The following is a 26,205-nucleotide window of genomic DNA, read 5'->3' as shown; positions in this document are numbered from 1 at the left end:
AGGCCTCCTGGGCTTTGCGGTCAAAGCTGAGTTGGACTCTTCTGCAGGGGAGGAAAGGGAAGTAGTAAGGGTGTCCCCAAACATGCCAAACACTTGGGTGACAGAGACTGAGCCTTCTGGAAACAATACTGCTGGATTCCCACAGAAGCAGCAAAAGGGCCAAGAAGAAGAGCAAAATCACCTTTGACTCCCTCACAGCAGTAGTTTTTTTGTTGTTGTTTTGTTTTTTGTGGGTTTTGGGGTTTTTTTATGAAGAAGAGACTGAGCCTGCCCACCCACACCAAAATGCTTTCGACATTTGGAGATCCACAGGAGCAGGTCGCAGCTCTGCTCAGCTTGGCTATTATCTACCATGGCTGTTGCGAGACTGGAAGAGTGTAAGTGTGGCCAGAGGAAAGCAGAGTAACTCCTTCCTTTACCAGAGACTTCCCCTGTGGCTCAGTCCTTCAGCTCCACTAATTTTCTTTTGTACCACAGCTCCTTCCTTGCCAGTAAAACTGGTACAAGCCATGTGGGGGTCATATAACAGTCACATGGGATGCATAACTATTTCGTAAATGATGGATCAGTACAAAAACCCAGAAAGAAGGAAGTCAGAATTTTCCAGAAATGACAGGTTTTGCCACAGAATTTACATTCTTCTACTTCTTTACAAGCAGGCAGTCTGCCTCTGACCAAAGACTCTCTTCCTACCAGCATGTTTTCTCTGGCAAAGACTCAATTTTTAGAGCCTTTTGGATACCATCAGTTGCTGAAATGACCCTGCAGAAGGGTCCAGAGACAGCTCCTCTCCAGAACTGCCTACAAACAGGCAGTAACTGGCCATGCCTGCAGTGTTCGGGTACATTGGTCTCATGGTTGTCCTCGAGCAAAGGGACAGTGTTCTTGTCTGCTCTGCGCCTTGGATGCTAGGGTTGCACTCACAGATGGAGCCCCGGGGTGCTCCTCCAAGGCTGGCACTATCAATATTAATGATTTTCTTCCTCTTCCACATTCTGTGGCTCCTGGGAGACCAAGAACCCCAGCCTGGATGCTTTTAAACAGCACTATATGAGACAAAGCCACATTCCTTAGCTGTAAGTCTTTACAATCACCCACCAGCTCTCCAAAACAAGTTCAGAGCATGACTTCCAGCGAGGCAGATGACGCAGTTCTTCAGGCCCAGAGGTAAAAACTACAAGTATTAGCAACACAGTGGCTAGGTGGTACCCACATTCCTGCCATTAACATCACTGGCATTTCTCCCTGACAGTGTCCAGTTATTGCATTCCTTAGCCCAAACAGCAGCTTTTTTAAATTTCATGTACTACAAAAGATGGAGAAATCCATGTGAGATAAGTATCTGATTCTTCCCAGCTCTTCCACTGCTATTTACTGAGTACACTAAAATTAATGAAAACTGAAGACATTTGAATGGAGGGCAGAAAGTCATAGAGTTCTGAAAATGAAATTGAAATGGCCTCTTTCAGAAGGCCATTTGTGTATCATTAAAATTTCTGCCCACTCAAAAAGAGTAAGGAAGGATAAGACTAACCAAAACTTAGAAGCTTCTGGTGTAAATTTGCAATGGTGAGAAAAGTATGTCCTTGACAAATTGCCAGAAGGACAAAATACAGCCATGATCTTCAGGATCAGGAGTCCCAGCAAAAGGTATAGCTACTGAAAAACAGAAAGGGTGTAGAGTGAGACTGCACAAATTATTTCAAAGCTGGAAAATATGTCTTGATGGTGTGAAACACAGATCTATCTCCATCTCTATATCAGAAAGGGATGGGGAGAGAGTAATAACATACAACACATCTGTACAGGGAGAGGGGTGAGATGTTCAAAAGTCCTTTGGCAAGGTTGGTCACAGCCCTTGTTTCAGCAAGAAACATCAGTCTGTTTTTTGCATCAAGAAGTTCAATTTCTGTTCATTTTTCTAAATGAAAGTATTTTGAAAAAAATTTTAAGTATCCCAAGTGATTTTTCTCTGTATTATTTAAGAACAAATAATAATACAATCAATAGTGCAAAAAGTTTTTAAATAACTGAAACTGCAGTAAAGTTGACTCACAAATACTTCTGATATATCAGCTTTTTTTTCCAGTTGCCAGGGTTAAAAAAAAACCCAGGTCCGAAGTTTGAAGAATGAAGCGTACCAGGCAATGCCACTCAGTTATGAAGAAGAGAAAAGTGTAAGACTGATGACTAAATGTGAAAAAGTGGATTAGAAATGAGGCACATTTTTTAATGAGGCACCTTCAAAATCAAGTAAGTGATGAGTCTCCAACTTCTGAAGTGTTCACATTCCCATATCTTTGTATATCTGGAGCTAGATGTTTTTCTGGACGATGCAGCAAAGCTACTGGGCTCAGTACTGGGCTAATTGGATGCAACTGAACGGCTTTGAAATATAGGAAGTCATACCAGATGTTCTCATGGTTCCTTCTGGCCTTAAATCCTGTGAATCTATGAATGAGTTTCTGAATCTGTGAAATCCAAAGTCCTGAAAATACAAACATATGAGTAGAGTTATATTTCTGGCCCCCAGATCAGAGGAAAGATATTGAATGTGCATTGTTGCGATAAATCAAAGAAGCAGCTAAATCAGAGCTGTAATAAAAGTCGACTGCAGATCTTTGTGCAGAAATTGGTCATATGTCATGTGAGGACAAGGTTCAGAGATGCGATTTCTCAACATCTGAAATGACTTCTTTTGGGAGCAGCCCCTTCCAAGCACTGTGGTGGAGGAGATCCTCCTCTGAACTTGGTCTTCTATGCCACACAGGAGCACGTTTGACAAGTGACGATCAATGAGGCACTGAACACTGCTGACCACAGTGTAATCGAGATGAGCATCCCTGCCATGAAAACCAGCAGTGAAGCATTCAAGTAAAGAGAAAGGGGGTTTGTTTTGTTGGACTTCCTTAAGGAGAAGCATGTCAAAACTGAGGAAACTGAAATCTGTAGTCAGCAAGTAAGCTTATTCAGTCATGGTCTAAGCACAGCCAGACAATGTATCCAGCCACTCTTCTCCTCTGAAAAAGGATGAAGATCAGCAACAACAACAATTAAAAAAAAAACCCCAAAAACCAACAAAAACAAAACCAAAAAAAAACCACCACAAAACCTCGAATTATGATGTTTCTCTATCATTTAATAACACTTTGAAGTAATCCGATTTGTTCTAGGAGGAAGTCCTCTGTATGCCCAACTGGATTCAAGTGACATGAATTTGAGTTATCTCCACTGAAATTCTTCTTGCCAGGCTCTGAGCATCTCAAGTTTTCTGCCCTCACCATTTCTGTTGGCTATGTCTCTGGCTGGAGAAGGCATCACACTGGGCAGGAGACACCTGGGACCCAAATGCCTCATCAGCACAACATTGGGTGATTCCTAAAATGCATGGTTGGCCACTGTGATGCAAATCTTCCTTCTCCATGCATGAGGGTGCTGGAGCCTTGCACCATGGGCATGTTTAGATGGCTGCTTTAAAGAAAATCTTTGAGAAATGGACACTTTGAATGAAATAGTCAGAAAAAGAGCATGTGCTGTCAAAATTCTCCAGTGAAGCACCTTTATTATATAATACCAAGCTACATGTGTCGTGCAAAGTACTGTATGTCATTTGCAGAGGGCCCGTTGATACTCTAACGTCACCACCAATGTCACGCAACACTGGGTGAAGCAGTGAACATGGCAATATCACCAAGAAATACATAATGCCAATGACAGTGGAACTAATGTAGAGACGATTATCCTTACATTATTCAGCACCTCCAATTGCTCTCTGTTTTAAGTGGCTATATGATGTAATAATATATAAATACTGTAATGAAGAGTTTATTTATAACCATCCTCAGTGTTACCAGTGAAAATATTAATGCATTTTTCCCACGCTATGTTCATTGACCGCAGCCAAGCAACCCATTTTCAAGGGACTATGTCAAAAGAGTGTTTAAGCCATTCCTCAGTCACAGAAACAGGTGAACGGCTAATGTAGCAAGCAAAGTCATCAGCTTTAAATATGGGAATTAAAAAAACAACAAAAATACCCACAAAGAAGTGTAGGTGAAGAGAGGACATACCTCAAATGCAAAAAGAGGGTTAAAGTGTCTCTAAAGCCGGCAGCTACTTTCCAGCCTGGGAACCAATGGACTCTGTGGAGCAGTAGATGCTTGCACCTAGCTCTCATTTAAGACATGAGTGTTGATGGAAGGAGGAGGTGGAGTGATCAGAGCTTGGGGCTATGTCAAAGATAGGACCTTCAAGTAGCAGCTCCTAAAAGTCTCAGAAATCTGGGGTGATGCCATTCACACTGCCAGAGTTCCTCTTGAATTTCCGTGGTGTTAGCCTTAATTGAGCTTGCATTCCTGTATAATCCTCCACATCCTCCAGCTTCCCAAACTACCCTGAATGCACCAGTAGCTTCCAGATGTTTCTTCCTCCTCTCTGAGGATGGTATGGAAACAAAAATGGCAGGTCTTAAATGGTTGAAGGTGCAGGCTTTCAGAAGGGCTATGTGGCATTTGCAGAGACACCACAATGCTCCCATTCCTACGCTCCATCTGCAAAGAGAATTCCCTTTCACTCTAAACACAGTAAAAATGGGAAAAAGCAGAAAGAAAAAGCTTTTCCTAGTGGGAGAAAAGTGTGATTTCATCATTGCGAAGTGTGGGTTTCTTGGGGTGTGTGGGAGAATCCACAATTACCTGGAGACACAAAGTGGTAGAGATGGGCCTTCTGGCTCTCTGGCCCACCTTCCTTCTGTGCTGCACCAGGTCCTGGCCCACTGCTGGGGCCCTCATGTCTCTGCACCTTTATTGCTGGCCCAGGAAGAGCCACTTCCCCATTCATCTTCCTTAAAATTTGCCACTATCAGAGCATGAAAATCCTATGTATCCATGTGGGCTTTTCACGCAAAGCAGAGCAAGAAATGGGGCAAGAAATGGAGTGACAGCAGGAGGAGATGTATCTTCCTCCACCATGTTGGCATGCTGCCAGTAAGTACAAGAAACTGCCTTTTTTCCCTGTTTCACAACAAAGCTGCACTGTAAACAGCATTCATCACACAGGGAGTTCCACTTAGAATCGGGTGAATGCTAGAAAAATACTATTTACAAGTCCTCCCTCAAATAAAAACCATGAGTTTATTTTGGCACTGACAACGATTCTCCTAGTGATTGCCTCTGGCAAGCTGTCGGGCAGGTACAACAACACTTGCTGAAATATTCAGAGGATGGGGACATGTTGCAGGTACTTGTGTAAATTTGAACTGTCAGACAAACGCTCGTGCAAATCTGTGCAGTGAGGGGTTTGCATAACTGGTTTTGAGAGCTGCTTGTGGGTTCCAGCCTCTTCAAATCCAAGTGAAGAAGCTCTGCCACATGACGGAGGTAAACAGGGACACATGCATAAACTCACTAAGAAGAGCACAAATGAAAATTAAAAAAACAAAGGCAACTAACAAATAGTTGAACTGCAGTCAGGTTGCATAGTTTACAAGCAGCCCAAAGACTGAGAAATGGCCAGAGAAACCATTCACGTAATAATGGCGTGTCAAACAAATCTGTAAAGTTCCTGTAGCATTTGCAAACAGAGGCCGAAATTCAACAGGATTTACTTGGAGCAGTCCATGAGATTAAAATCAGGCTAGCATGTAAATAGCTTACTGGAACAGGGCCAGGAGATGGGACTACAGTTGCATGGTTAATGGAGTTTGGCAAGCAGTCACCCTGCTATATTTCCGCCGAGATCGACGTGTAGTGGATTGATTGATACTCGAAGAGTTAAGGACGGGGATTACAGGAAAGGAAGAACGACAGGAGAGCTGATTGGGTGGGCTCACCAAGGTGAGCAGATGGGCTAATGTTCAAAAGGTGGCACCTACAAGCAGGGACCCAAGGCAGGTGTCATCTCGAAACCCCACAACTTCCAAACACTTCTCCTAATACAGTCAGAGTCTTAACCGTATGCTGGCTGCAACCGATGTGTCCACATGTGAAAGCAATTGCAATGGCTGGAAAGGCTTGGGTTCTGTTTTGTTTGCGTTGTTCATTATCTACAAATGCAATTACCAAGGGATAAATTAAATTAGGTTGTAGCATTATTTTGAACATCTTTTCTGGTTTGCTCTACTTCACATTTTCTGAGACGCCAGTGTTTACAGTTAAAAGTACAACTTGGCAGAAGCACAATCAGGAGTGAGCAACACGTACCACAAACAAAACCATTAAGACCATTTAGAAAATTTTTGCAAAAGACAATCAAGTGGACTAATTTCCCACTTGGTCACCATGATTTTATGTCAACATTAGCACCATTGACTTCAGCTGAGCCAAACAGGCACAAAGCTTGTGTGATGGGGTGGGAAACTGACCCAGTTTAGGATTATGTATATTGTATTATTTAAAAGACAAAGAAACAAATCCCAAGAGTGTCTAAGTATGTTGAAGTCTCTGAATGCAGCCCTTTTCCCACTGAAATAAAAAGCAGAACATCTCTATACTGGGAGGGGTGTAGGTGTAATCAGGTGTCCCCTACCTGCCATTGGCCATCGACAATGCACTTTTTTGGGCTGGGGTGTATGGTGTAGGACAGGGTAGATGCTCTGGAGAGTAGAGAGATTACTGAAGGGAAAGATGTCTTCCTCCCTGTGCACTTCTCCCCCAGTCACAAATACCTTCTTATTTCTCATTACTTCATAGATTAGGATCTATTTTAAAAGCTCTTCAAATCAGTAATACAATACAATTCTTTTTGTCTATATGTGTATGAATAGAGAGATACATACATCCAAAAAAGGATAGGAGGTGTTTTTTAGCTGGTTGATCGTTGGTTTGTTTTTTGGGGTTTTTTTGTTTGTTTGTTTGGGAGTTTTTTGGGGTTTTTTTAAGTTTTAGGTTTTCTAGAAGTGCAATTGTATTAGACATGTTGGGCTGTCCACTAGGATGAGTAAAACAGTTTGGGAGAAGAAAAGGTTTGTGAATATTTTAGGATAATTGCTAACAGTTAGCTAACAGAAAAAAAAAAGCAAAGAAAAAGAGAGAACAGCTTTCGCCTGTTACTGATTTCCTTTTTGGTTACAGGGGCCATTGTTTGCTTTAATGACAGGAAAAGAGAGCTGTCAGAAGACATTTGCATAGTGCAAATAGGGTCACAAATCAGAGGGACTGTGTAGATCATGTAGCAGTGAGCCAGCAGCCATTGGTGTGCAACTACGAGAATAAGATTATTTGCTGGAGTATGGGGAAAAGCTGATAGTTTTTCCACATGCAGTGGAGGGCTCAAGCGAAATTGGGGGAGAAAAGCTTCCTGCTTGTGGGAGGGTCTGCCTCGTGAAGGCGTTGCTGTTTGTTTATTTTCCTAGCTGTGTGCTTAAGATGCATTCTTTGAAAATTTAGCTGATGGGTCTGTTTGTATAGACTGCACTGCTGGTGAGTTAGACCAGGGCTTTGTGTTCATTGGGGAAAAGAGAAAGAATCCTGGCCATCTGAAATGTTTACTATATCAGGAAATGAATTCACTACTTGAGGGTTCCAGTGGATATAAAACAAAAATTAAAACAAGAGCCTTGTATAAACCCCACTTTGTATTGTCTCCTCCATAAACAGCCCCATACGTGACAAAGCTCGAAGTGAGGGAGAGATGTAGTTTTATTGAGGCATGTGGACGGGAGTTAATTGCTGCTGTTTTTTGATTTTTTTTGCACATGTTGGTGAGATTGAAGTGAAATCAGGTTGTCTTTTCTTTCTCCCGTTCCAGGGAGAGCTGAGCCTTTGCTGAGAAATAACACTGGGCAAAATGACTTCAAGCTGTCACCATTACACAACCTAAACTTTATTTCTTCATTAATGCATTACAGAGCAAAAAAACAATGAGAGCATTCCTCTGGAATGCGTGTTTACTGAGCACAAAATGATATGTTTACTGAAATAGCAGTTGCTGCCGGGTTACCCAGTGGGAGAGAGCTTTCTCTTACCGCACCGGTCCGAGATCCCAGTGTGGCTCTGCTCCATGGCCTGTGACACCAGTGACTTCCCCCTTGCCAAGAGGGTCCTGTGGGAAAAAGCAGTGGTGGTGCCACTGACCAAAGCTGAGGTTTGGCATCGTCCAGTGGCACCTTTTTGGTGTCTCCAGCAAGCCCTGGAGGAAAGGAGAAAAAGGAGGGAGATTTTGAGGCATTCCTTTCTGGAAAAAGTACGAGTGAGAGGAGAAGGGTCTAAGCCCAGGGTTTCAGGGTGGGTGTCAGCACTTCTTTTGGCATGGGAGCAGGAAAGATGCTTGGGGCAGAGGACAGGTGCTGGTGGCATGTGGGCGAAGAGTCCCTCCCCAAAGAATGGGCAGAGGGGGGACTGGCAGAGCAGCTCCTGGGTACAGCAGCGCTGGGGGAATGTGTCACGGCAGGAAGGGTGGGAGGGCAGTCAATGTCCTTTGTGGCCACAGTAATGAAAACATCATTCCTGATGGCTGGGATATGATGGGCATGTTGCAAACACCCCAAAGAAAAACATCCAGAGGAGGAAAGAAAGGGAGTCAGACAGACAAAGGAAAATAAAATCAGTGATGGAGCTTTCTCCTTCGTCCCAAGAGTCAAAGCAAACTGTGTATGGACTAGTGTAATGCATGTGTACGTACGCAGGTGCACACAATCCTATAAATTCAAAGGTAGCTGTTTTTTTTCTTTTTATTCCAATAAGATTCAGACAACAAAAAAACTATAATTAAGGAACTTTTGCTCTGTACAACTGCCAAGCAGACATCAGGTTGGCTGCAGAACTGTTTGGTGTGGATATGGCTCTCCAGTGATTCATAACCAGCCCAATCGGTACAGGGTTCATTGGTGCCCCAACCAACAAAAACACAACTGCAATATTTTCAGTTCTTTTCCTTCTCCTTTAAAGAGAAATGCACACACACATGCAGAGGAAAAACAAAACTAGAGAGTGCTTTCTAACCTGGTGCAGCATATTACACTAATTAAGGGACGCTGTTACTCATGCATCATTCACGACCCTGCCAAAACTGGGAACAAACAGTCCCTACAATCTTGATAGGACTGTCTGAGCTGAACTTTACAGAGTTTTCCAATATGAAAAAGCCCAAATAGGAAACATACTTCCTCACTGCTAACTCCTTCAATTGGTAGCATACCAGGCACTGTTCTCACCCTGATCTGCTTGTCTCTTGATATTCTTGTCCAGCAGTGACTGCAGGGCAGGTGAAGGGACCCACACAAGGTCATGTGCTGTCATTTGGAGTGCAGCAAAGACCTCAGGGGCTTTGTGTTGAGTCAGCACCCACCATGGTGGGAAAGTCCCTGGAAACGAGGAGGAGGTTGCACCAAAACATCACTTCTGCCCTGGAGGTAAAAGCACCTCCTTACTGAGATGGCCTTTGTTCTGATACTGTGGTGTTCAGGCTTTTTGGTGTCTTGTTTGACATCACAGGGACAGGGGGAGACTGCTGCCAGGAGAGCCAGAGGCATCGTACACACCGAACCCTTCTTGCTGAGGTGTGAAGGAAAGCTGAGGAAGTCACAGAATCATAGAATCGTTAAGGTTGGAAAAGACCTTTAAGATCATCAAGCCAGACTATCAAGTCCTTCGAGGTGTCTCCAGCCGTGCCTGAGAGGGGCCAAGGAAGCGTGCTATTTGTGTACATGCCATGAATGCATCTCGGCACCACACTGAGAAGGATTGACAGGAGCTGCAGAGAGGCTGAGTAAAATTTTCCAAAATACCTAAGTGATGTAGAGGCCTCCTGTCCTATTTTTAAAACGTGACTGAAGAATGTGAGACCCAGCGCCTTAAAAGTACCTCTGCAGATAGCTCCTGTAGAGCTAGGCACATAAAAGAGCACTTCCATCCCACTGCCCTGGTGATCCATCCTCCCCACCAATCTGGGATCCCCTTTTGGTCACATTGTTTCAGCCCCAGATGCCCAACAGGAGGTTGCCTCTTCTGCAAGTCCCACAGGGATCTGCACAGACCTCTGTCTGTCCTACAGTGGAAATCTCCTCTTTCCTTCCACTAGTCCCACCAGAGCCCCTCTGTACTTAGGTTTTGCTTCCAGCCATGCTGCCCCTGTTTTTTTCTCCTTTTCTTTACTGTTCCAGAAGCCACTGCTGGGGGGTAACTTCTCTCCAACCCAGTCAACTTCCAGCTGGGACATCCCAGACCCTCTCAGCTGCTGCACACAGGCATATTGCCCTCAGCAGACCTTATAGCTCCAGAATAGGCAGCAAGGTGACTTTAGCTGTGTCTTTTCCCGCTGGCCAGGGGATCTGTGAGCTGCAGCCCGGATGGCTTGGCCCAAAATATCTCAGGCTGCTTCCTCAGCAATGAAATGCCTCCTATTTATTGCTGTTGATTATTGCTAATGACAAAGGCAGGTGGCTGGGGACGGCAAAAGGAGAATGGCAAGGCTCAGAGAGATGGGAGAAGATAAAAAGGTCAAAAAGCAGTTATTTTAGCTGCCGGCTTTGTGCAATTTTGGAAGCAGAGGATTGTTTGCGTTAGATGTAGCAAGCACAGGTTTCAGATGCAACAGCACACTCTTCCCACTCCGTGTTTTTGCAAAACTTTCTGCCTATTTGTAGCACCTCCTGCTGTATTGCTCACACCAGCCCTTGCTCAAGAAAGATACTGGAGCCATACGTTGGAGCCATATGTCTCATCGGCACAGTGAGACTTGAGAAGAATTGATTGCCAGAGGCAGAAATACTCTCATGGATGCAGCCAGTAGAATAGGTGGAAATTTTCCAAATTTCTTTTTGCACAGGGAGCATTTATCCCCATGAAAAATGTGGAGGGACTGAAGGGAAGGCTTAGTAATGACTTTTATGACATGTCCTTTCCCATTCCTAAGTTCTTTTAATTGTCTTTTCTATCTTACAATACCCTTGTGGAGCCCCTACTCTATTGCTGATGTCAAGATAGGAACAGTGAGGAAAGAAATATTGTCACCCAAGCTGCGGTGCTGAAAGCTCCTCTTGTCAGCGCTCTGATACAAATTACCATATAGATACCAGGACATGCTCCTAAAGTTTCTGTCTTTGGCCAAGGCCCCTTCTCGCCTCTCACCTGCTGCTGCAGTGCAGTGCTCTTGACTTTCCCATGTCTCTTCTAAAAAAATACGTTCCCCGTGGATGAAAAAATGGCATTAAGGGTGCTGCTTCACAACAGTGCTGCAGTGCATCAGTGAGGATGGAGCAAGAGGCAGGTACGAGAAGATGAGGGTTTGCAGAACACCAGCAAGAGGTGGGCTGGGGGCTGGCACATCAGCTGGCATTTAGGCTGAAGCGACCCTCATGCTGCATGTGCTTTGGGACGGGATGCCTAAGCGACTCAATATTGCAGCAGGATCCCTAACATGGCAGGGAGAGAGAAAGCCATTGATAGTGGGATGTTAGCATAGGAGATCAGGAGCTTGCAGCGATGCAAGCACCTATACCAAGGTCAGATGCATAAGGATGAGAACCAGCATGACCTCCAAACACCATCCCTATAGTATGAAATCACTGAACTTTTAAATGCCATGTTTATTTTGCTTTACTTTGAAGTTGCGTGATGCTGGTAGAGCCACCAATTTGTGAGCTTGTTTATCTGCAACCAGTCATCTGCTGAACCCTGGAGACCACCACGCATCCTTTAGGTACCAAAAGTTGCACCTCTCCTGGTGTGATGCAGCACTGGCCCTCACACCAAGGAGCTGTGGCCATGTGAAAGCCATGACTGCTCAGATGAACGCCTCTGATAAATGGCCACCCTCCCACTTCCCTGCTGCATGGACCAGATAGCTGCAAGCCAAGGCCATTACTCAGCATATCATCAGGTGTGTAGCTGTGTCCTGAGCACTCCAAATTGGCAGGGAGATGAGTATTGGAAGGAAGCTGAGGCCAAGAGGGCTGTGGCATCTGGCCAAATCTGCTGTCGATTTTAAAGCTGATTCCGCTGTTCCTCCTGTGGAGCAAAACAACTATATTTTTCACTTTGCAAAGGACAAAGCTAAACAAGGCTTTTTTTTTTTCTTTTTTTTAGTTGTGCTTGCTAGGAATTTGTTGAATGCTGTTACATTATTCTTCTTGCTGTCAGGAAACAGGCTGATTGCCCTCCCAAAGTTTGGCTACTGAGTAACTAGGCTGCATGGGGCTTTTTGGACACTGGTGAGGCTACTGTCTTAGATGGTGGCCTACGAATGTCCTTCAAACACTTGGCATTGAAGAGCTTTGCTGTCAGCCTCTGGAAGTTCCCGTATCAGTGGGCGGTGAGTGGGTAGCACAGCTTTTGGGCCTGAAGAGAGCAAAAGCCTGCTGCCACAAAATCTGTAACGCAGCATCTGGTTTGGTTTATACTCTGTGTGCTGCACTTCATTCTGGGAAAGTGACCCTGTGCTGCATGGTCCAGGGCCCATGAAGAAGGTGCCCCACTCCCCAGCATCCACACCTGGTCTCACAGGTTGCAAAATGCGTTATACGGTGGTGGAAAATTTGTAAATCTGAACCCTTCTTCCCTATTCCTTCAGTGGAAAGTATGGGAGGAAAAAACCTGCAGTCTGTTCTTGGTATGGGGATGAGTGGCAGAAACAGGTTGCGAGAAGGGAGAGTAGCACAAAGAGAATGGGAAATGGCAGTTTTCTTATATCCCCTTCTCCCAGTTATCCATCATGATTATGCACCTGACCCATCCACCTCCATGTACACCAAAAATTTGGTTCTTGGCCACCTGCCAGCCGCCCTCTTTCTGTGCTGGAACCAATCTCATTCAGGGGAAAATTCCCCAGCCCTAGAGAAACCAGAGTGAGAAGCAGTTTCCCTGGGTTTGTTCCATTATTCATTGTTATCCTCCCCTTGGGCCGCCCTGAAAAATTTCCTTCCCCTCCCCTCCATGTACACCCTTCAAATGGTTTTAGAATATGGCACTGAAAAATAAAGTTTTAAAAAAAACCCAAATACCCAAGGCATTGAAAACATTCAAATATATTGCTCAGCTCTTTCCTCCCTGCACCATTGTCTTCAGAGGGCTGGCACAGGACCAGACTTCTTTCTTATTGCCAATCTTAACTACTCCACTGGGCATTGAAAAATAAAGCCCTATAAAAGTCACTAATTAAATAAGTTCTCCCATCTGACCTAATACAAGCAACATGGGAGGTTGCATGATTTTTTTTTATTTTTTTTTAGTTTTAGTTTTTTCTCTTCTTCCCTCTTTTTTGTAGAGCCCACTTTTCTGACGGGGATTCGTTGTTTTTCTGGTAAGGGAGAGGGATTTCAAGGTCACGGAATGAATAAATGATGATAATGGGCGGCCATGGGGACAAGCAAGCACAGCAAGCGCGCGATGAGCGAGCACTGCAGCAGTCGAGGTGCTCACTGCCTGCCCGGTCCCCTCTAGCAGGGACAAGGCTGGAGTCATCCCTCCCTGTGGTTGCTGCATGGGTGCTTGGCCTCCCTGCTTTTGTTTGCCATGGTGGCTGCTTGTTTTTTTAATTATCATTGTTTTCTTCTCTCGCGACTCAAGAGTGCATGATTATCTTGTCTGTGTCCCCCACCCCATGGCTCTGTGGGGTTCCTGGCTCCAGGCCTGGCAGGGTGTGGGCTTGCCCCAAAGCAAGTGAAACAGAAAATTAACAGCCATATTTCCTGTTATTCTGGGGAACTTTGGACGGATTTGTGAAGATAGGTATTCACCATGCTCAACCATAGTGATTTCAGTGCTGTGTGCCCATGCTCTCTCTCTCTTTCTCCCTGCTCCTTTGGCATGAGCCCGCAAGTGAGATGAGTTGGGTGGCTTCAGCTTGCTGCTCCACCACCAGGGCTGCATGGGGCAATGCTCTTTTCTTTTCTCCTGACTTGCTAATAAGCTCGCCTCTTGCGAGAGCCTCCTGAGGTTTTCTAATAACAGGAAGTGGCACACTGCCTGCCCTGGGGTCCAGCCGCATGTGGGAAGAGGTGTGGCTGCCTCCAATTTCGAGGAACACCAGTGTCATGACCTGCTCCAGTCTCAGCGTGCTTTCTCCTTGGCATCCACTTGCTGCCTACAGCACTATTACACTTTTTTTCCACTTACTACCTGAGTAACCCAAGGGATTGCAACAGGGATTGGTCCCTGCAGAAACAGATGTCTTGGGGGACAGAGTTGCAGCTACTGAAAAGCGTCAGATAGGGGTGGGGATGCAGAGTCCAGGGAAATATCCACTTCTGTGGCTGCCCTGGGTTGCCAAAGGTCCTAAAATCTGCACTGCAAACAGGTGCTGAAGGGTTTAAGCACACATCACCAGCAGATTTCCCAAATCACTCCCTTTTTTAATGCAGAATCTCTGGCAGTGAGAGGTCTTGCCCTTTAATGAAGTGATGGATGGGATCTGCCAAGCCAGACAAGCTCTTCATCTGCTTCTACTGCCTCTCTTCATGCCTGGAGAGCCAGGCAGCACAGATCCCTGGGGACACCTCCCAACAGTCCTGATTTAGCTTATTCTAGGCCATGCAGAGAATTATTAGCTGCAGGAGTCTGCCTCTCTCCTCGTTGAGACTAGTTTTCCTATTTTAGCTTGGTGCCTTGCTTTCCCCCCACCTGAGCTATTTATTTTACAGCTTTTACGCTATAGCTAGGATAAATAAACAACAGTTCAGAGGGGACTGTGGCTATCAGGGAGGGCAGGGGTGGGTGCACGGAGCTGGGAGAGGGTAGTGGGAGCCTTTCCCATTGCTGGGCACTTTCCTAATATTGCCTCATGGGTTATGATCCCTGAGCCAGGACCATGGGGAAACCACACAGCATTGGCCCAGCTTTATTCCTGTGGCTGTCATGGTTGAGCATGGCTGTGGGTTTTGAGCACAAGGTAGCAAAGCAAACTGGAGCTGCCTCATGGAGCCAGCAGGCTCATTGCTTAACCTGTGGAAAAACTTCATACGATCTTCCTGTGACCAGTCACTTCCAATCTTCCATGAAATGCCCTCTGGCTATTAATTTTACACAAATATTCCTGTATACTCATTTATTAATGAGAGGCCCGTGGAAATGACAAATCCTAAACAAATGCAGGAGACTGTTCATAGAACAATTAAATTTGCTTTGCACCAGCTTGCGGCCTGGAAAGAACTTGGCTCATGTCGATCTAGTCATGAGACAAATATGTTGTGTGACTTGGCTTAAATGATGGGGCTCTCCTCTGGTTTTCCGGGAGGTGGTGAACACTTGGGACTCCGCAAGTTTCAATTCAGTTGACACTTCACAAAAGTTGCATTATTTTTCTGTGCACCATCTGTAATCTCGAAAGGCTTCCTGCCTTATGGATCTTGTGCTGAACATGTGGTAGAAAAATATCATAAATACCTGCACAGGCTTCTTAGGAGATGACTTCCAGAAAAGAAAAGCAAATAAGCTGCAGACCTAATGCCAGGATAAGAAGGGCATGGGCATAGCCATGATGAAGCAAACTCGTCACCAAGCTTCATAAGACACCATGGGTCAGGCATAAGCAGGACTTACCTGGCATCTTACCCTGCAGCTCAAGAAGAAAAGCCTTCAAATTTCTTTGTTCTTCTCTGTGAAAAATATGAGACACACACTGTCACTAATTTATTGCCTGAGGAAATTCGATTAAGAGAGAGGCCATGTCTTGAGTACAGAGAGAAACAGTCCTCCATCAATAGCAATCATCACTGAATATTTAATATGATGTCAAGTGTCATAGAATACTTCAAATGGGAAGATCTGTGGACTTGGCCCTCTCTCTGATGACTTTCTCTGGACAACTGAGGACTCTTGTTGCCATCCTACATTATGAACTTCCCTTGTCATACCTATGTCCTGCAGGCTACCCAGGGGGATGACTTTTATTTTTCCATGGGTTAAGACTGATGGTAATTATGGGTATTTGGAGGCTGCTGTGGGAAAAGACAAGTCACATTGCTTCTCTGACCAAGAAAGGCCATGGGTAGAAGATAATAAAATTTAGTCTTCTGCAGGTGCTTTCTTTGGGAGGCGCTACCTGTCTCCTGCAAGCTATTGTGCTTACAGTCAGCGCAGTTCAAGCTAAAAGCATTTCTGGTGGGAGAACATTGCACTGGATGAAGTGGTAGGAATTAGTGTTCTGCAGGGCAGGAGAGGGCTGTGGGGCTCAGGATAAGTAAAAGAACCATTTGTTACTGAGAAGTAAAGAAAATTATAATTGCCATGAAACTTTTTCTGCACGAAAATGTTGTCAGCTTGTGATGGACGGCCAGGTTTAAGGCGGCAGGGAAACTAAATTAATCATAAATATATTCTAGCTTAGCCTCTAACAGCAAATCTCCAAATACAGTTTCTGGTTGGTTGGTGCTTAGGGACTTTAAAAGACAAAATAACTGAGATGTCTCCTACAGAAGGCATGCAAATGGACCACAATATATTATAGACGTGTTTAAAGACACTCATATAGAACACAGAATATGGGGTATTGTCTGATACTCATGCATAGCTTAATAATATACAGTTCAACTGTATATTTGCATCATAATAAATCTATAATCAAAGGCTTGGTAAAAAGGGCTTGTCTTCTTTTTTCTTTTTCCTTCCCCCTCCCCTTTTTTTTTGCAGTGCTTCAATGGAAATATCCCTATGTTTCTAGCTTGTTAGGACACAGTCAAGAAGGGAATAACCCATTACACACTTCATTATTTTCCAGATAGAAGAGGAAATCTCCTAGGAATATTTGAAATGTAAAGGGTAGTATAATATCTAAAATCAAATTACATGAATTTTGATGATGTGTCAGCATTTGCAACTGATAATGTTAATGCTGATTTTTGGGGATCCATTACTCAGTCTGCATCTCAATAGCAAATGAGATGAGGATTGCCTTACAAGCAGTTGCTTTGTTCATTTTCTTAATAATACCACAAAATGTGGTATAGATAGATCTCTCTTTTTTACCTTTCCTTATTTGCAAATTAAAGCTTTAGAATTACTCCTGATATTTTGCAACATCAGCCTCTGAGATACAAAAACGTTGAATCAAATCCCTATCTGCAAGCATTTGATGGGCTAAAATGTTCTTTATGATAGTCTTAAAATCAGAATTACCCATCTAGTACATGCTGAAATTTACAGTGGTACATTAAAGCTATGACAAACAACCTCTGACAAATAATTTGGTCATAACTCTTCTTTCAGTAGAGATCATGGTGAAGCAGTGCAAGTGGAAAGAGATGCTGTTGGGCAGCAGTGGAGACTAGTTTTCAGTGCCAGACTCCAGATTTTGACTTCAACAAACAAAATTATCTTAACCTACTTCATGCATTTTTCTCTGAGAAAAAAATCCTGTTTTTTTTTTCCAGAAACTCTCTTTATTTTATAAAATGTTTGAAACTTGAGAAGACACTGGGTATGCTTTGTCTCCATGAGAACTACTTCATTCTGATAGATTTAGTGGAGAATGTGTCTGTGCTCCATGAATCTTCCCCTAAGAAATTGCCGAATGTATTGTTTCCAAATACTAATTCTCTCAACTTCTTAAAATCCCTTGGCACTTATTATATTCATTCCTCGCAAGCAGTAGTGAAAACAAATGTTCTTTGTGTAAACAGATTTTGACAGAATGTGGGAAACTTAAATAAATATGGTTATAATATGGCATAAAAATCAACTTCAAGTTTGAAGCAAACTGAAAGTGCATGGGTAAAGAGTCTTGTCACTCATCTTCAAAAAATATCCAAAGCCAAATATATACTGAGATGTATTAAAACAGGTAAATATCAACTCTGAGGCTCCCAACTGCGTCATATGTTTGAAGACACGAGAACTGTGTAAATATACAATGTTAAGTAAAACAGTTGCTCTAAAATGGCCTTTCACATAGAACATGCTCTTGTATGTGTTATTCCACTCCAAGAAAAATGAGCATCCTACCAATGGTGTTTTCCTCAACCAGACAGAGGTGCGGGGCGTAGCTCTTCCTTGGGGTAGGCAATGATGTCATAGGACTGATGGAAACCAAGGATATTTTGAAATGTTTACATGGTTTATTTAAGTTAGGGATGGGGAAAGAAAAAAGTACTTACTACAGAAAGCACAACGGGCCACAAAGACTTTCTATGAGATTGGATACCCTGGGTGGTTTTCTGAGGCATGAGGCCAAAGGCCAAAAGAGCAAAACCACCCAAAAAGTGTCATAATTACCCTTTGGGGCAATGGCTTCATGAAATGGAACTTATGAATAAAGACAAGGAAAACCCATTAAGTAATATTATTGACATGCGTCTGACATCGCCAATAGCCAATCAACGCTCGCCACTTGTGCTCTGGCTTTCTGAAATCATTTCTTAATGGAATAAGGGGGTTTTAATTCATAATGTCTTTCTACAGATGCTAGAGGATGCAGGTTTGCCAGCTATTCATGTTCCCAGCCTGCATGCTGTTAATAAATTCAAGATTTAGTTGAAACACAGTAGAAGCCCTCTGTTATATCAGTATTGCAAACAAGTTTCGGCTTCATGCAATAGCATAAAATTGCCATATATCAGCATTTCTTAAACACCTGTCCATGACAGTGCCAAGCCACTCTGAGAATTACAGGGGGAAGAAATGAGAGAGATCCTTTTCCATGCAAGATGTAGTGCTGTGGCGACAAATATACTTTTTGATTACATAGTGCAAACAGACCTCAGTGCCAATATCAGAGACCAAATAAAGGAAAATAGGGTTCAGACGATGCTACAAGCCTGAAAAATGTGTCTGGACCACATAAAAAAGGCATAAATGGAAGATTTGTGACTCCTGAGGTTTTTAAGCTTTAGGGTCCAAATGACTGCTTTACTTCCACGTGTAGTGGCAAAGCACTTTTAAGGAGAAGTGAGAGCTGAAAAAGGATTAGCTGAGTAATGCAGTTGTAGGACCAAAGCTGGATAACTATTTACTGGAGGGTGATATGGTGGTCATGAGGAGCAGGGTAGTCCTGAAGCCAGACAATGTCTCCCCTCCAAAAGCCCTTCTCCTCACCTGTGTCATGACACGGACACAGTTTCTGTTGGGTTGGATGTGGAGAAAACATTTTTCTAGAGGAAGATATATCTGCAAGGTACAGTCCCACTGCCTAGGCTTAGGGAGAAAATGGGCTCCTCTTTCTTTCTAGATACAGTAAAGGTGTGAAGATCCTGATTGCTCTAGAAAGTTGATTCTTTTTTTTTTGAACTTTTTTTTTTTTGCAACATTGCAATTCTGCACCTTTAAAAGTGTTTCTTTTCAGTGCTCAGAGTAAATCTGCATTTACTTAACTTAAGGAAATTGACCCTGCTTTCAAGAAGCAGTATAGTATTTTGACAGATAAAGAACAGATCATTAGTAACTCCAAAATTCAGATATTAATCACAGCTAAAAGTGACGCTTTAGAATGTGCATCTCCATCAATCTTTTGGAGATGTTTTGGATGTAGAAGTAATTGTACATCTGCTGGGTGAGTTGTAGTTGAGTGCAATATGAGTTGGGACGGCCAGTGAATCACAGATGCTATTTCTGAGACTTCAAGAGCCCCGAGATGCTTTTATTTAGTCTTCCTTATACATATGTTGTACCCGTCTTAGCACACATGCTGATGGTTTTACTGTGTCCTTTTGATCACTGAATTAGGCTCCATGATGTGATGATGTATTATGCACCAGGAGCAGATGAAGTACAACCTTGCAGTCTTGCCTACACAGTTGTGGTTGGTGAAATGGCTACAGATGGACTTGGATGATATCTGGCATGCTTTGTGGGAATTTCTGCACTGCCCCGTGCTATGCAAGCTTAGGTAAGGTCTCCTTCATGCAATCAGGCATGCAAGGCAGCAAGGAGGGGCACAGCCCTGAAGAACAAAGTGAATGTGTGTGTGAATGTGTGTGTGAGACTTCCCTGTTTCCTCCATATGGATACCCAAGCAGACGTGGACCCCAAATTTCCATGCCAAGCCCCCTCATAGAGAACTACCTCGCAGGAGCTAAGCTGTGAAGGGTGGCAGCTGCTTGCCCATCAGTACCACAAAGCCATCCTTCCACGGGGCTTCACGTAAGGGAAGGGTCTATTGAGGGAGGAGGATGGGGCTGCCTGGCAAGGTGAGGAAAGCCAGCTCTCGGACCACCCTATGGTGGGAGGTGGATTTGTTTATCAGCAGAGCTTGCCTGATGCCACTCCTTTTCATTTTGGACTGAGTCAACCCTCCAGACACCAGTGAATATTCTCTTGTAAACAAACACTATGGGTTGTTCTTTTTTTGTTGTTGCTGCTGTTGTGTGTTTTTGTTCCTTTTCCAGCTAAAACTGCTTTGCCTTCAGAAAGCAAGGCAATGTAACCTTTGCAGGCTCTTGAGCAACTTTCAAATAGTCCCGATTGGGATGGGAGCCTTTGCTTTCCTGGTGAAAGAGGCATGACCATGGGCAGTAAATAGCTCAGGGACAGTGGAGAGGACACAGTGCAAGTGGGAGGGCTGACCAGGGCTGCACCCCACTCCTGCATTTCCAAACTGTGGCATCACTGAGCCTGGTTCAGGGGTGCACTCAGGGAGTGTGCTTACTGCAGCACTGGAGGTGTGTAGGCACTGACAGCACTCAGAAGAAGGTTTCACAAAAGGCAAGAGAGCATCAGGTGCATTAAAAATATGAAGAGAGGCTCAAAACTCTTCCTTGACCTCACCATCTTCCCTTTGGTGGTGTGTGGGAAGCGGTGCAACAGGGGTGGCTGGTGGAGTCCACATCGTCTTCTCTGTCTCTTTTGAGTTTTCCTCTTTGTTAAGTGATTTTTTTTAATTATTCTGCTCATCTCATACTTGTGTAGCCCTGGTCACACTGATGGCTTCCCTTTGCTTGTGGCTGAACATTAGTGGTTAATAGCACAGCATGTCCCACCAGCTGGTGTATGGTTGATTCTGGAACCTACCAATGTCTGTTAAGGGATGCAGTGCTCCCTTTCCTGTCACCAGAGTGGATAGGATGCCTCTAGCAGCAAGGCCAATGCAAGTCTTTGGTTTTCCCATTTTCTCCTTTCCTGCCCCCTCTGTCAGGTCAGGTGGCCCAGGTCTGCTGTCTTGTTGCTCAGATGCCGGATGCTGCTCTGCACGGGGAAGAGTTTGTCTCCTTTTCCCAAAAATGCCTGTGCCTGTTCTTTGTTTGCCTGGCCACAGCAGCAAATCAGAAGCGGTGGGACCATCTCAAAAATCAGAGGGGATTTTTCCTCTGCACATTATAGTTTGGAGGTTGAACGTTATGAAACTGCAGATGACGAACTGATCTCATGGGATATTTCATTAGGATGCTGCCTTCCCCTGTGTCAACGTGCTCCCAAGGGTTTGTTTCATTCATGTATTAAGCTGAGTGACTTCACTGTTCTTAACTGTAAAAATAACAGCTTTTCTGTGCTTACTACAATAGCTCAGTCACACACTGGGGGTTTTTGCAAAGAAGAAATTGCACTTCACTTTAGGATCAGCCAGCAAAGTTTCTTTGCCACCAGCTTTCCTCTTTTTTTTTTCCAGTTTTCCCCCTCAAAGCCATTGAAGGCCCAGTAACCCCAGTACACACAATGCTTTTGGCATCAGTGGGCTCCTCCTTGCCATGCATTGAGCAAGCAGTTCTGCATCCCAGCACAATTAAGCGTGAAGGCACAGGCACACCAAGAAAAGCAAGCTGTTCCTGCAAGTGTTCCTGCACCTTGCCTTACCTCTCCTAACACTGCAAGACATAGATGTTGAAAAAAGCTTTTGAGTTACCAGCAATTTCCACTTTGATGCATTATTGACTTTCCTGCAGCACTTTTATAAGCCTGTTTATAAGACAATAGACAATGGGAGAAGTTGCTGAGGCTCCCAGTGGACACATGTTGACAATAAACTCCTGTAACAGAGGTCAAATGTGTGTTCCCAGAATAGCGGAGGGTAACTTGCTGCCTGAGGAGTCTAACACTGCAAATGAACCAATACAGAAGAGAAGTCTTATTGTTCGAGCCATTGAGTCAGCTTGGCCCAAGAAGACTAATTTTCCAGAAGATCTGATCTCTTTACTTACATGACAACATGTTCTCTTTCACTGGTAATGCTTATGGGTATGCAAAAGTCTCTGTAGTCATAGATATAAAGCTATTTAAAATGAAAAAAAAGTGTAAAGAGGCAACACCACCCTGAATGTCATGGTCTTGACCAGGTGCCCCCATTGGTGGAAAGCCTTTCTCTCCAAGTGAGACACAAGAGTGAGTCAGAGAGCACTTTCATGTGGGTGGGGTGGCTCTGCACAGTAATGGGGAGGGAAGAAAATATAAAATGCTATGTCCTACTTTTAAAAAGTTGTAACTTGACTTTGCGTTTCCCTTGTATGAAGTTTTCTTGGGTGGGAAAATATTTTTAACACATGATTTGCTAAAAGAAAAAAAAAAGTACTGACCTAGTGGATATTTCTTCTCTTGATGGCCACTCCAGCTCTTTGTAGTTGCCAACAAGAATTCAGAGCTTCTTTTTTCTGTGGTTGCACATGAATTGATTATGCTCTGATAGCCAGAGGTTGATAGGATGACTGACTGAATACGACAACCCATGGTTGTTTGTGTAAAAGATTAATTGTTGGCACTCAGACTGCACATGAAGGGTTTCGTGTTTGAAAGCCTGTCAGATCAAGCTCTCCCTGGTGCTACAGGAGCTGTGTTGTCTGCAAGGTGGTATGAAGAGCAATGAGAACATGTATGCGAGCACTTGGGTTGACAGGAAGGTTTGTACAGGCTCCAGAAGTATTTTGGCAAACAGAAACTCTCTCCTTGAAAAAGCGTGAGTGTCAATCTACAAAAAATATATCCATCTACAAAGTGATCCAAAAAAAGGCTGTGGGACAGCCCAGGTCTCTTCTGTGAGCCATCTCCACAGAAGCAGGGAGGGGAAGTTGCTAACAAGCAATGACAACAATTGTCCTATGTTTAATGCCTATTTTTACTCTTCTTGTCTCCATTTTTCCTGGCTCGCAAGGGGCTGGAAGCAAAGGCACCGCACCCTGGAGTGGTGAGGGATATTACAGTGGGAGCATGGTGCCAAGGTTATGGTTAGATTCTAGGCCTCCCTCGATTGGTGTCACAATAATTTTATGACAAACTTTTTCTTTAGAACACCCAAAGCTCTGGGCCAAGAAACGGGTGTTGGTTTCTTTTCATTCTGGAGCCTTGAGTGAGCAGCCAGCAGTGCAGATAGGAAGCAGCTGCTCTGTAAAGGTCAGGTTGGTGGGCTAAATATATTTCCTTTTGCAGAATACCATGTTGCTAAAGCCAGTGGAGTCACTCAGAGACTCTGAGACACGTAAATGGTGACTGTATGGCCAAGCTAGCAGAAGATGCTCCTTCCTGGCCAACCCACCATGCTATTGCACAGCTGTGCCCCATTCAACTTGCAGACTGAGCTTCCAGTTCAGATGGGCATAGACTGGGGTGTGGAGAGTGAGAGGGTTAATGGTACCTAGTAGAAAAGCTGGATGTCTGGAGTTTCCAACAAAACCAGCGACTTGAATATTTCCCAACCAAAATATTGATTCTTCTTGGTTACTGAACTTCTGCAGCCAAATTCACAGCTCAACCGTCCAGCCCGATGCACTGACGTCTTCACAGCAACTGGCTCATTTTGAGCAAAGTTCCTTGAGGGTTTGTTTTTTATTATGTTCAACTGTCTGGCCTAGAATATATAGGTGGTAAGATAATTAATGGGTATCCCTGGAAAGATGCATTTGTTCCTAGAAATCTTTTTCTACCTTCATGAATTCCACTGCTAGTGATAAGTTTTACCTGGAGAAAGAAAGGTAGCAGAGACAATCATAACCCAAACATCCCTTTCCTAGTGTAGTAACACCTTGAAGGCGTTGCTAAAGGAACTATTTATTTTGCTATTCTAAATGATGTGCATGTCTGTTTGATGGGGACATTAGCTTTCTTGAAGTTTTCACTGTCCAGCCACAAAATGTGCTTCTCCACTCTGTGCAATCCATGGCAGAAGAAAACCTTTATGATGCTGTGCAGTCTAGTTCTATCAGATAGCTGCTAAGTCTTCACATCTTCCTTAGTTTTTATGTCGAAACCTTCACATAAATGGCATAAACGGGAAATGGGAGAAGTACCAGTTGGAAGCTCAAACAAAGTAAACAAATAAGTGTAGAAGGTAAATATGATCTGCAGACCCAACTACAACACTGTCCTGCAGAGGGGTTAGCCATCTTCATCTTGTCTGAGCTGGAAATAATATGGAGATATTTCTTCACCATTCCCTAGTAAACAGATAGCAATGAAAATGTTTTGTGGGTATTTAGGCATTAATAACCTAAAGAATAATAGAATCACAGGATGGTTAATGTTGGAAGGGACCTTAAAGGTCATCTACTTCCAATCCCCTGCTGTGAACAGGGACATTTTATGCTAGATCAGGTTGCTCAGAGCTCCATCTAAACTGGCCTTGAACACTGACAGGGATGGGGCACCCACAGCTTCTCTGGGCAACCTGTTCCAGTGCCTCACCACCCTGACAGTATGCTATTCTTGCCTAATATCCAACCTAAACCTACTCTCTTTCAGTTTGAATCCACTCGCCCCGCCACTTCATGCTCTTGCAAAAACTCTCTCTCCATCTTTCTCGTAGGTTTTCAGGTACTGGAAGGCCACCATTAAGTGAACCAGAAGCCTTCTCTTTTGCAGTCTGAACAAACCCAATTCTCTCAGCCTTTCCTCTTAGAAGAGGTGCTCCATCCCTCTAATCAGCTTGGTGTCCCTCCTTTGGACTTGCTCCAACAGGTCCATATCTTTCCTGTGCTTGAGACCCCAGAGCTGGATGTAGCATTCCAGGTGGATTGAAGGGAGAAGAGGGGCAGAATCACCTTCCTTGACCTGGTGGCCACAATTCTTTTGATGCAGCCACATTGGTTTCTGGGCTGCAAGTGCACATTGCTGGCTCATGTCCAGCCTCTCATCCACCAGCACCCCCAAGTTTTCTCAGCAGGGCTACTCTTGATCTGTTCATCTCCCAGTCTGTATTGGTATTGGAGGTTGCCCTTACCCATGGGCAGCACCTTGCACTTGGTCTTCTTAAACCTTATGGGCCCACTTCTCAAGCTTGTCCAGGTCCCTCTGGATGGCATCCCACCCATCAGTTGTGGCAACTACACCACTCAGCTTCGTGTCACCTGCAAATTTGCTGAAGTTGAACTCAATCCCTTTGTCTATGTTGTTAATGAAGATATTAAATAGCACTGGTTCCACTTATCACTGATGTCCATTGGGACCCTGAGACATTGACCACTGCCCTCCAGATGTGACCATCCAATCACTTGCTTATCCATCTAACAGTCCGTTCATCAAATCCATCTCTCTACAGTTTAGAGAGAAGGATGTTGTGGGAGACCAAGTCAAAGGCTTTACAGAAGTCCAGATAAATGTCACCTGTAGCCCTTCCCTTGTCCACTGGTGTAGACACTCCATCATAGAAGGCCACTGGTTTGGTCAGGCAGGACTTGCCCTTGGTGAAGACATGCTGGCTGACTCTAATCCCCTCCCCATTCTCCATGTGTCTTAGCATTTTCAGCAAGGAGTTTGGTATTTCTTTGCAATTGTCTTGGAGGGGAGAGGTGAGCGAAGAAAGAAAAATCAGTAAAGTCAGCATTGTGTCATCATCTTTAGCCACAAGCATTACACTCACAGCTCTCTCTTCTCACATCCAAAATGGACTCTACAGATATTTTTATTTCTAGTTCAGTTGCCTCATTGGCTAAGGTGTTCTGTAAATAAGGAAAGCAAAATCTTCCTCTTGCCCACCAGTGCTTTAAGAAGTTGCTCAAGAAAATTTGTTATGCATGAGGCAGCACCAGTCCCACGTTAACTCACAGACTCCAGACATTATGCAACCTGAAGCTTTCCTTGTTACACTGTCCTTAGCAATTCCTGTCTACACTCACACATCTGAACACTGTTGCACACGTGTGCAAAATCCATGGTGATTTAACCTTTATTTTATCACATTGGCATGTTTGATTTGCAGTCATCTAGGAAAAAAGTAATAGATTCTGACATTAGCAATTCCTTCAAACCCAGATCATGGGACTTTGACATTCAGCCTCTTGGAGAGGAGGCACAAGGATCCGGTGCTGGTGGACACCTTGCTGAAAGCCACCTTTGTCCACCACTGGTCAAAAGTCAAGGTAAGGATGCCATTCAGCAGCAAACGGTGACCACAAACTTCAGCTCTCTATTTGAATTTTGCTCG

The 26,205-nt window shown here is 44.1% G+C and overlaps 1 long non-coding RNA gene across 1 annotated transcript; it reads left to right on the top strand.

Annotated features, from left to right (window-relative positions):
- The first annotated feature begins 406 nt into the window (after positions 1–406).
- LOC113963275 lies at positions 407–3,066 on the top strand. Its single transcript, XR_003532701.1, has 2 exons — positions 407–1,167; positions 2,319–3,066. It is a non-coding gene; the product is annotated as an uncharacterized LOC113963275 (long non-coding RNA).
- The last annotated feature ends 23,139 nt before the right edge of the window (positions 3,067–26,205 follow it).

Source organism: Neopelma chrysocephalum, unplaced genomic scaffold (genome assembly GCF_003984885.1).
Source record: "Neopelma chrysocephalum unplaced genomic scaffold, ASM398488v2 Primary Assembly neopelma1_24, whole genome shotgun sequence".
NCBI lineage: Eukaryota > Metazoa > Chordata > Aves > Passeriformes > Pipridae > Neopelma > Neopelma chrysocephalum.
This window is presented reverse-complemented; position numbering and strand designations above follow the sequence as displayed.